The sequence below is a fragment of the Macaca nemestrina genome, chromosome 17 (genome assembly GCF_043159975.1).
Source record: "Macaca nemestrina isolate mMacNem1 chromosome 17, mMacNem.hap1, whole genome shotgun sequence".
Classification (NCBI taxonomy): domain Eukaryota; kingdom Metazoa; phylum Chordata; class Mammalia; order Primates; family Cercopithecidae; genus Macaca; species Macaca nemestrina.
The window spans coordinates 58,752,415-58,763,951 of NC_092141.1; the positions used below are offsets into that span (position 1 = coordinate 58,752,415).

Sequence of the window (11,537 nt, forward strand, 5' to 3'; positions counted from 1 at the left end):
TTTTAAGACAGGGTCTCGCTCTATTGCCCAGGCTGGAGTGCAATGGCGTGATTATGACCCATTGCAGCCTGAAACTTCTAGGCTCAAGTGATCATCCTGTCTCAGCCTCCTGTAGCTAGGACTACAGGCAGGAGTCACATGCTTAGCTGGGTTTTTTATTTATTTATGTATTTTGTAGAGACAGGGTCTTGCTGTGTTGCCCAGGCTGGTCTCAAACTCCTGGCCTCAAGCAACCCTCCCACTCCAGCCTCCTAAAGTGCAGCAATTACAGGCATAAGCCACTGTGCCCAGCCAAGACCAACATTTATGCAATAAGCAAGAGCCCTGATCTGTCCATGACATTCACATGCTGTACTCATAGCAAAGCCTCAGTCCTCATTCAACACATTCACTCTTGTGTTCTAGCTCATTTGTCCAATGTATCTCCTAGCTCATGGCAGTTGAAAGGCAGGCTCTCCCTTCCCATCTCCCTTGCACACCACCCAAAGTTTTAGGATCTCACTCTTCTAGTCCATGTGCCACTCGCCAAGCCACGTGCCATGGGGCTGCATCCTCCTGGGGGGCTCCTTTCCCTAATTTGCACAGACACTAGGCTAGTGGTTGACCTTCCAGTGGTCGTTGATATGGGAGTAGAGATGGCCAATGCTTGTGCAGGAGGGACAACCCTGAACTGCTGAATCTGAACCTGTAATAGTTGTTTTATCCTGAAATAAAATTATAATTTTTATGTACCTGAATAAATAGGTGATATATTTATACTAGTTACAATGTGCAACTATTGTTCAAGATGAAGGTGCTGTTGTGACAAACAAAATCCCCAAAAGAGCACTACTAAATGGTCATTTTCTTAATTGATGGCCATTTTAATGCATGCTGGCCATTAAAAGCACAAGAGCCTCAGGAAAAAAAAAAGAACTGGCTGGGCATGGTGGCTCACACCTGTAATCCCAGCACTTTGGGAGGCCGAGGCGGGTGGATCACCTCAGGTCAGGAGTTCGAGACCAGCCTCGCCAACACGGTGAAACCCCATCTCTACTAAAAATACAAAAAATAGCTGGGTGGGGTGGCACACGCCTGTAATCCCAGCTACTCAGGAGGCTGAGGCAGGAAAATTTACTTGAAATCGGGAGGTGGAGGTTGCAGTGATCCGAGATTGCACCATTGCACTCCAGCCTGGGCAACAAGAGTGAAACTCTGTCGCAGGAAAACAACAACAACAGCAACAAAAACTAACTTTGACTAAGTCTCACACTCTATATAAGTAAAAATAAAATGAATCACAGACTTAAGTGTAAAATGTAAAACTTAAAACATTTATAAAATCTTCTGGATCTAGAGCTAGGCAAAAAGTTATTAGACTTAACACCAAAAGCATGATCCATTAAAAACAAACAAAAAAACTCACTGAGAGCTGGGTGCAGTGGCATGCACCTGTAGTCCCAGCTACTTGGGAGGCTGAGGCAGGAGAATTGCTTGAACCCATGAGTTGGAGACCAGCCTGGGCAACATAATGAGACCCCCCACCTAAAAAAAAAAAAAACTCACTAAACTAGACTTTATAAACTAGACTTTATAAAAATTTTTTTAAAGTTGCTCTGTGTTCTGGGCATAGTGGCTCACATCTGCAAAGTAATCTCAGCACTTTGGGAGACTGAGGTGGGAAAATCACTTGAGCACAGAAGTTGGAGACCAGTCTAGGCAACACAGTGCAATCCCATCTCTATGAAAAAATTTTAAAATTAGCTGGGCTTTGTGGCGTGTACCCATATTCCCAGCTACTTGGAAGGCTGAGGCAGGAGGATCACTTGAGCCTGGGAGGTTGAGGCTGCACTGAGCCGTGGTTGTACCACTGTGCTCCAGCTGGGGTGACAGAGTGAGGCCTTTCTCAAAAAATTAAAAAAAAAAAAAAAAAAATTGCTCTGCAAAAGACCCTTTTGAGGATGAAAAACAGCTACAAAGTGGGAAAAAATATTTGTAAGCCATATGTCTGACAAAGGAATAGTACTAGCTAGAATACATACAGAACTCTGAAACATTGAGCTATTTAGTATATAAAACTCACTTTTGTGAGTTTTTGTCAAGGTTAATGAGCTGTTCCTCCCAAAAGCACTTCTTGGCTTCTGAGCAAAAAAAGCCAGCCACAGGCCGGGTGCGGTGGCTCATGCCTGTAATCCCAGCACTTTGGGAGGCTGAGGCAGGCAAATCACCTGAGGTTGGGAGTTCAAGACCAGCCTGACCAACATGGAGAAACCCCATCTCTACAAAAATCCAGAATAAGCCAGGTGTGGTGGCACATGCCTGTAATTCCAGCTAATCGGGAGGCTGAGGCAGGAGAATCGCTTGAACCTGGGAGGCGGAGGTTGTGGTGAGCCAAGATTGAGCCATTGCACTCCAGCCTGGGCAACAAGAGCGAAACTCCATCTTAAAAAAAAAAAAAAAAAAGCCAGACCCAAAAGTATGTAGAATACATACTCTAGAATTCAAGAACAGACAAAATTAATCCATGGAGACAAATCAGAGCAGCAGTTGTCTCTGGCTGAGGAAGGGAATTGATCGGAAAGGGGTACAAGAGAAATTTCTAGAACAGCATGGTCTATATGGTAGCCCTAGTCACATGTGGCCATGGGGCACTTTAAATGTGGTTAGTCTGAATTAAGCTGTGTTGTATGCATTAAATACACATTCGACTTGGAAGACTTTATGAAAAAAATGTAAAATATCTCATTAGTAATCTTCAAAGGTTGATTACATGTTGAAATAATTTTGGCTGCACTAGGCTAAAAAGTGTATATCATTAAAATTAATGTATCTGGCCAGGCATGGTGGCTCATACCTGTAATCCTAGCACTTTAGGAGACTGAGATGGGAAGATCGCTTGAATCTAGGAGCTCAAGACCAGCCTGGGCAACATAGTGAGACCTCATCTCTATAAAAAAATTTAAAAATAAATAAAATAAGTAAAATTAATATTTCCTATTTCTCTTCACTTTTTAAAGAAGGAAAACTGTAAAATTACATATGTGGCTCACATGATATTTCTACTGAACAGCCCTGTTTGGGAGTAATGAACAAATTCTGTATCTTGGGATATTGAGCAATAGGTAGATATATTTGTTCAAATTCATCAAACTACGCTTAAGATCTGTGCAGCTCCACTGCACTCCAGCCTGGGCAACAAGAGTGAAACTCCGTCTCAAGAAAAAAAAAAAAGAAAAGAATAAAAAAAAAAAAAAAAAAAGATCTGTGCAGTTTACTGTATGTAATTATACCATAAAGCCCCACGACCTTTCTACCACTCAACATAACCTCCCTGAGGAGTATGTGACCTACGAAAAACACCGACTACAAAGAACAAACTACAAACGACTACAAAGAGTAGTAAGGGCTACAGTAAAAAAAAATTTTTTTTTTTTTTTCTTTTTGAGATGGAGTTTGGCTCTTTCGCCCAGGCTGGCGTGAAGTGGTGCTATCTTGGCTTACTGCAACCTCCACCCGCTAGGTTCAAGAGATTCTCCTGCCTCAGCCTCCTGAGTAGCGAGGACTACAGGTGTACACCACCACGCCCAGCTAATTTTGTATTTTTAGTAGAGATGGGTTTTCATCATGCTGGTCAGGCTGGTCTTGAACTCCTGACCTGAGGTGATCCACCCGCCTCGGCCTCCCAAAGTGCTGGGATTATGGGCATGAGCTACCATACCCAGCCCAGTAATGATTTTGAACAAGATACTCTATATTGGTGGAAGCTTCCATTCTCAGCATCTTGTTTTGTTGTTGTTATTATTATTATTATTATTTGAGACATGCTGTCACTCTGTCACCCAGGCTAGAGTGTGGTGGCATGATCACGGCTCACTGCAGCCTTGACCTCCTGGGCTCAAGCGATCCTCCTGCCTCAGCCTCCCAGGAAGCTGGAACCACAGGCGCATGCCACCACACCCAACTAATTTGTAAAAAGTATTAGCTGTAGAGATGGGGTCTCCCTATGTTGCCCAGGCTGGTCTCAAACTTCTGGGCTCAAGTGATCCTCTCACCTCAGCCTCCCAAAGTGCTGAGTTATAGGTGTGAACCACTGTGCCTGGCCCATTTTCAGCATCTTGAATGGAACCACTGGTGTCTGTAAGTACGTACAGAAAATACATAAGAAGTGATAATCTGGGTTCAGAAAACTCTCTCAAGAAGACATAGAAGGGCCAGTGCGGTGGGTCACACCTGTAATCCCAGCACTTCGGGAGGCTGAGGCGGGAGGATCGCTGGAGCCCAGAAGTTTGAGACCAACTGGGGCAACAAAGTGGAAATCCGTCTCTACCAAAACAAAATACAAAACATTTAGCCAGGCATGGTGGTGCACACCTGTAATCCCAGCTATTTGGGAGGCAGAGGTGGGCACATCACCTGAGACTGGGAGGTCAAGGCTGCAGTAAGCCGTGATCACGCCACTGCACTCCAGCTCAGGCAACAGAGTAGCCTGAAATACTTGGAGTCAGGAGGCATCCACGCTGCAGGGTTTTTTTTGGAATAGTTGGACAAAGACCCCAGGAGAAGAGTGCCCAGGAGTCAGGGATGGGGGCTGAGTCATGACACTTTTCCCTTGATAGGATTACTAAAATACATACAAGGCTAGATCTTAGTTTTCTAGAAAGAAAACCTTTGAGGTAGCCGGGTGCACATGGTGGTTTGTGTGTAATCCCAGCTACTCAGGAGGCTGAGGAAGGAGGATTGTTTGAGTCCAGCAATCCCAGGATTTTAGGAGGCCAAGGCAGGCGGATCATGAGGTCAGGAGTTTGAGGCCAGCCTGGCCAACATAGTGAAACCCTGTCTCTACTAAAAATGCAAAAAATTAGCAGGGCATGGTGGTGGGTGCCTGTAATCCCAACTACTTGGGAGGCTGAGGCAGAATTGCTGAATCCGGGAGGCGGAGGTTGCAGTGAGCCCAGATAGTGCCACTGTACTCCAGCCTGGTGATAGTGGGAGACTCCGTCTCAAAAAGAAAAATAAAAAGAAAAACATATTTAAATGTGTGTGTGTGTGCATGTGTATATATAAAACAAAACTTGATGCTTCTCTTTGAACAGGGACTACATAATTACAGAATGTCAGAAGGTTAAGAAGGCTGCATACTCAGAGTTCATAAGAGACCAAGTGAAATTTCACACATGTATGAAGGCTGTATACTTCAAATCACAGCCTTATTGGTTTTAGGGATTAGGCTGAAACTCCAGACCATTTAGGAATCATAGAATGTTCTCCGAAAGGTAGAGCACATCTTGTCCAAACAGCCTATTTTACAAACAAACTAAGGTCTGCAGAGATTGAGTAACTTGCCTAAAGCCACACTAAGTTAGGAGAGGAAGGGTTGGGATTTGCCTTCCTGTCAACTAACTCCCACATGGAGGAATACATGCATGCCGCTGAGGTTTAGAAAGCATGATTTGTAAGCTAGAAATACAACATGTTAGTTCTAAAGGGAGAGGCACTGGCAGAATTGTTCCTACCCTTCATTATTAGGACACTCCCATGGCAAGGCCAACCTAGAAGATGAAATTACAGCCTGCATGTTGGCCTGTTGAATGTATGACCAGTTTTATTTCCATCCTCAGCATAAGCTCAGGCCTGTCCACCCATCTCCAGCAGCCCCACCTTTGCTTAGGCAGTTTCCCCTGCGGGAACGTTCTCCCTCCTACTCCCCAGACATAGTTACTGTACTGTGGGCCTCGGGGTCACTGTAAGAATGGACTAAGCCATCGTTACACAAGCATTCCTGTAAAATAGCTCACCCCTAAGACAAGTTGCTCACTGACCCATGCAATGGGTTGAAAATGTCCTTGGCATCAAACTGTGTGTTAAGCAGTTTCTTATGGGACCTCATTTAACCTTTACAACACACTATTTATACATAAGAAAAGTCAAGGCCAGGCATGGTGGCTCATGTCTGTCATCCCAGCACTTTGGGAGGCTGAGGCAGGCAGGTAACTTGAGCTCAGGAGTTCAAGATCAGCCTGCGCAACATGGCAAAACAACATCTCTACAAAAAAGTTCAAAAATTAGCTGGGCGTAGTGATGCAGGTCTGAAGTCCCAGCTACTGGGGAGGCGGAGATAGGAGGATCACTCAAGAGTTTGAGGCTGTAGTGAGCTGTAATCGTGCCACTGCACTCAGCCTAGGTGACAGAGCGAGATCTTGTCTCCACTAAAAAGAGAAAGAAAAAAAAAGTCAAGTTCAGCTTAAGTAAAAAAAACTACTCAGCTAGAAAGTGGTTCATTTGAATCAAGATCTGCCTGGATCCAAAGTTTCATCTGTAGATTGAAGTAAAATAGAGGCCGGGATCAGCAGCTCACCTCTATAATCCCAGCACTTGAGGCCAAGGCAGGAGGATGGCTTGAGGCAGGGGTTTGAGACCAACCTGGGCAACACTTCATAACCCCATCTCTACAAAAAGTTTAAAAATGATCTGGGTATGGTGGCACTCGCCTGCAGTCCTAGCTACTTGGGAGGCTGGGATGGGAGGATCGCTTGAGCGCAGAAGTTTGAGATTATAGTGCGCTATGATCGTTCATAACGATTGAAGCACAAGTGAGATTTCACGGAAGTACAAAGGCTTCAAGTTGCAAACCTATCCTTTCAGGAATCAGGCTCTAACCCCAGGCTCTTTGGGAAGTCTCCCCCCTCCTATTTCCACAAACCAGATTCCTCCTGCTTTGATTGACATCTTTAATGGTACTGCAAACTTTTTGCATTGAATCAGTGTGTCTATGGTCTTCCCCTGTAGACTCCTTCTAGAAAAATAACTCTGTCCGTGAAAACAAACTCATTCATCTGTTTATTACCTTTACATGCTTCACAGTAGACTGCAGCGAATGTACAGCATTCAAGGTAGAGGAGGGTAACTAGAACAGATGTGTACCATTCACTGATTCCAACAGCCAAGTTCATAGTTATTTTCTACTGTTACATTTAGACTGGAGGATCCCCAGTGGAATGCATAGGGATCTCGTCACCAAATCATTTGTAAATCATGTTTTGGAAATTATGGGAAGAGTCTATTTCTTGTACCTATTTATGGTTACCACCCAAAACACTTCCAGGCTTAACACAAGGCACTCATATAGAAACAGCATTTTGTAGTTTTCCATGTGTGTGTAAATCGTTGGTCACAAGAACAGAAAAATAGCTCAGCAGCTGTCTGAGCTATGTGATATACGCAAAATGTATCAAGCCCAGAGAGACCTGAGTGTGGGACTTCAGTCATGCTCCCCCTTTCCCAGGGAAAATTGTTTAAAGGCATTTTGCTCCTAACTAACTGCTTCACCCATTACTTTCAGGTTTACAAAATTTGTGATACAAAGAACAAGGTATAACACATCAATAGCTTAAATCATTTTAATGTACATTCTTGGTAAATCACTTAGGAACTGTCTCTTCTTTTCATTTATTTATGTATTTATTTAGAGACAGAGTCTCACTCTGTCGCCCAGGCTGGAGTGCAGTGGTGCGATCTCGGCTCACTGCAACCTTCTCCTCCTGGGTTCAAGTGATTCTCCTGCCTCAGCCTCCCGAGTAGCTGAAACTACAGGCACCCGCCACCACACCCAGCTAATTTTTGTATTTTTAGTAGAGACACGGTTTCACCATATTGGCCAGGCTGGTCTCGAACTCCTGACCTTGTGATCTGCCCGCCTCGGCTTCCCAAAGTGCCAGGATTACAGGCGTGAGCCACTGCGCCCAGCCTTCTTTTCTTTTAAAAACCCACTTGTAACTGCTGCTCATCGGAGCATATATTCAGGGCAACTTGAGTCTATGCTCCTGGGTTGCAGTCTGAAAACTTGCCCCAAATAAACTCTCTACTTATATTACTTTTGCCTCGGTTTTTTGCCTTTGGTCTATGGTCTGATATGATCATAGCCATCCCCATGGAGAGTGGTCCACAAAGCCCACTTACTCCTCTGTCCCTACCATCAGCCCCAAGTCACTGGATCCCCAGCTCTGAGCACCACACCCAATTCTGAGAGGCTTTAGCCACTGATCTCTCTGTCTTCCCAGCTCTGAGTGTTCCCAACACCCTGAATGCAGCTGCCTCATAGACAGCCCCAGGCCAGCTTTAGGGGAGGTCTGGAGGAAGGCTGCTCAGTCCAGGTTTCTCTTTGAATTCCTTCCTTGGAGGTTCGCTGAAGCCCCAGACTAACCCATCCACCTTCCTTGGGAAAGGAGGCATGTGGACAGGGGGAAGGAGGTGGTCGTGAGGAGTCCTGGAAAGCAAAGGACAGCTTTTTCTTTCCTTCTGGGGAGAAAGACTCTGGGCTGGGCGCGGGGGCTCACACCTGTAATCCCAGCACTTTGGGAGGCTGAGGCAGGTGGATTATTTGAGGTCAGGAGTTTGAGACCAGTCTGACCAACATGGTGAAACTCCTAAAAATACAATCTCTACTAAAAAAACAAAAGTAGCTGGGCAGGTGGTGTACACCTGTAATCCCAGCTACCTGGGAGGATGAGGCAGGAGAATTGCTTGAACCCAGGAGGTGGAAGTTACAGTGACCCGAGATCACACCATTGCGCTCCAGCCTGGGGCAATAAGAGCGAGATTCCACCTCAAAAAAAAAAAAAAAGAAAGAAAAGAAAAGAAAGAAAGAAAGAAAAAGAAAAAGACTCTGAACAGCTCTGCCTCAAATGGAGAGGAGGACGTCCAGCAGACCCAAGGACTAGACATGTAGCTGGGCGGAAGTCACCATCTTGGTAATCAGATGAAATAATTGAAATAATTGGGTTCCAGAAAGGAGAAATAATTGGGTTCCAGAAAGAGGCCACCAAGGAGGGGATCCTCTCCTACTTTCAAATCAGTCAGAATTCCCACCCAGGCACCAGCAAGGGTTTCCAGGGATCAGCCCTGCCTCAAAGGAAAGGCTGAGAAGAAGAGCAAGCTTTTTCTGTTCATTGGCCCAACAACACATCAAGTAGGTAGTAAGAGTGATGAGCTAACCAGCTCAGAGGGTAGGTAACATGCCCAAGGTCATACAACCAACAGGGAGAGGAGCCAGGGCTGTCATCCAGGACAGTATAACTTCAAAGTCCTTGCTCTTTTCTATCAGGCAAAACCAGGACCTGATAAGTAGTAGGCTGGGTGTTGGGCATCAGGAAAGCAGGCTGTGTGTGAGCAGATTGGAGAAAACAGAGGACAAAAGTCCAAGTGCATTCCTCACCATGGCACTTGCAACACTAAATTGTGCTCAACTTGATTTATTTCTCCTCCCACGAGGCTGCAAGTTCCTGGCAGGGTGAGGACTGAGTTTTGTGGCCTCTATATCCATAGCACGTGCTAGGCACTTGACACAGAATCTGTTCTCAGGAATGTTTGCTGATGGTTTCAGCCCTGAGGCTTCTTTTTTTATTTTTATTTTATTTTTATTTTTTTGAGACGAAGTCTTTCTCTGTCACCCAGATTGGAGTGCAGTGGTGCAACCTCCACTTACCAGGTTCAAGCGATTCTCTTGCCTCAGCCTCCCAAGTAGCTGGGATTACAGGCATGCACCACCACGTCTGGCTTTTTTTTTTTTTTTTTTGAGACGGAGTTTCGCTCTTGTTGCCCAGGCTGGAGTGCAATGGCATGATCTCAGCCCACTGCAACCTCCGCCTCCCAAGTTCAAGCGATTCTCCTGCCTCAGCCTCCCTAGTAGCTGGGATTACAGGCATGTGCCACCGTGCCCAGCCAATTTTGTATTTTTAGTAGAGATGGGGTTTCTCCATGTTGGCCAGGCTGGTCTAACTCCTGACCTCAAGTGATCCACCCACCTTAGCCTCCCAAAGTGCTGAGATTACAGGACTAAGCCACCATGATTGGCCTTTATTTTATTTATTTTTTATTTTTTTGACATGGAGTCTCGCTCTGTCACCCAGGCTGGAGTGCAGTGGTGCAGTCTTGGCTCACTGCAATCGCCGCCTCCCAGGTTGGAGCAATTCTCTTGCCTCAGACACCCTAGTAGCTGGTATTACAGGCCACACCTGGCTGATTTTTGTATTTTTAGTAGAAACGGGGTTTTACCATGTTGGCCAAACCGGTCTCCTGACTTCAAGTGACCCGCCCGCCTGGGCCTCCCAAAGTGCTGGGATTACAGGCATGAGCCACCCACGCAGCCTTTATTTTTATTTTTTGAGTCTAGGTTTTGCTCTGCCGCCCAGGCTAGAGTGCAGTGGCATGATCATGGCTCAATGCAGCCTTGAACTCCTGGGCTCAAGTGATCCTACCACCTCTGCTTTTCAAAGTGCTGAGATTACAGGCATAAACCACCATGCCTGGCCTGAGCCCTGAGGCTTCTGAAGTGGAAAGTAGGAGAGAAATCAGGTAAAACCACCACAGTTAGCCAATAAGGGTGCAAGCACAAGGGAGTGGAAGGGGCAGAAAGGAGGTAGGCCAAACACTCAGAAAATCATCTCTCTGGATAAACGAGTCTCCTCCTGACACAGCAATAAGAATTTCTCTGAAGCTTGGTGCTCTCAGAGGCCTCAGGGCTGTAGCAGGTAAGTGACCTATTTTGTTTATAGACAAAAAAGTCAAAGGTCAGGAATGTTGCCATGTGGCCTGATTTATTATTTGTTTATTTATTACTTTGTTTGTTTTGTATTAGGCAGCCTCCTGAGCCAGAGTAGGCTGAGAGACTCCCCTTTGGTCTGATTTAGTATGATAAAATATGCACAAGTTGGGGAGTAACTTTCCTTAGAGTCCTCCCAGCCTGAGGGGGCACCCATGAGTCCAGAGGAGAGGCTTAAGAGACTAGGGGATCAGGGGAGGGCTGAACTTGTCTAGGGAGACCCTGGGAAGTAGTGAGTGACTTCCCAGAGTCACTGGGAAGAGGACCCCACTGTCCTCATCTCAGTCCCATCTACTGACCAGCCTTGATCCACTTAGTTTTCTCAGCAAATTAGGCAGAGTGATGTTAAGGCGTTGCATGCTTTCTAGCATTCAGGAATCAGCAAGTTCAAAAACTGTGATCTCGGAGTTCCAGCAAAAAAGGAGTCTGCATGTCCCTCCAACTCTTCCTGCTTAACCTTTTTAAAAACAAAAACAAATCTAGTTCTCTGAGACACAGCTTTGTTCTGACTTCTCCTTTTTCCACGTCCAGACCCACACCCCATCTGATGTTGTTGAAAGTGGTGTCCTGACCACTGACTTAGTATCTGGCCTAGTTGAGTGGTAGGACAGGCTCAGTGGTGCACAGGGCTCCCCAGTGGTGCTGCTGAAGCTAACAGCACTGATAGCATTGGTGGCAGCCTGCTCTCTGTGACTCAAGCACTTTCACATTTGCCATCTCACGCGGTCCTCCCAGGGACTGGTCGCGCCGGAAGGCAGCTTTACTTACTGTGCTGCTGCAGAGGCAGTGAAACTACTGGGAACTGAAATCCTCTGCCAGTTTCCATCCCACCCCTTGCACTGAGGATAGAAGAAAATAGGCCCAGGAGCAGGCAGCAAAGAATAAAAGCCATGTTAGTGAGCAGCTGATGAGGAGAGAGGAGACTGCTAAGTTTAGTGGCCTGGGTCGGGGAGAATGGGGC

The 11,537-nt window shown here is 45.9% G+C and overlaps 1 protein-coding gene across 1 annotated transcript in view; it reads right to left on the bottom strand.

Moving 5' to 3' along the window:
* LOC105472381 (acyl-CoA synthetase family member 2) overlaps positions 1 to 11,537 on the bottom strand; it is a 48,739-nt gene that overhangs the window by 36,659 nt on the left and 543 nt on the right. The gene's annotated exons all lie outside the window — the stretch shown is intronic.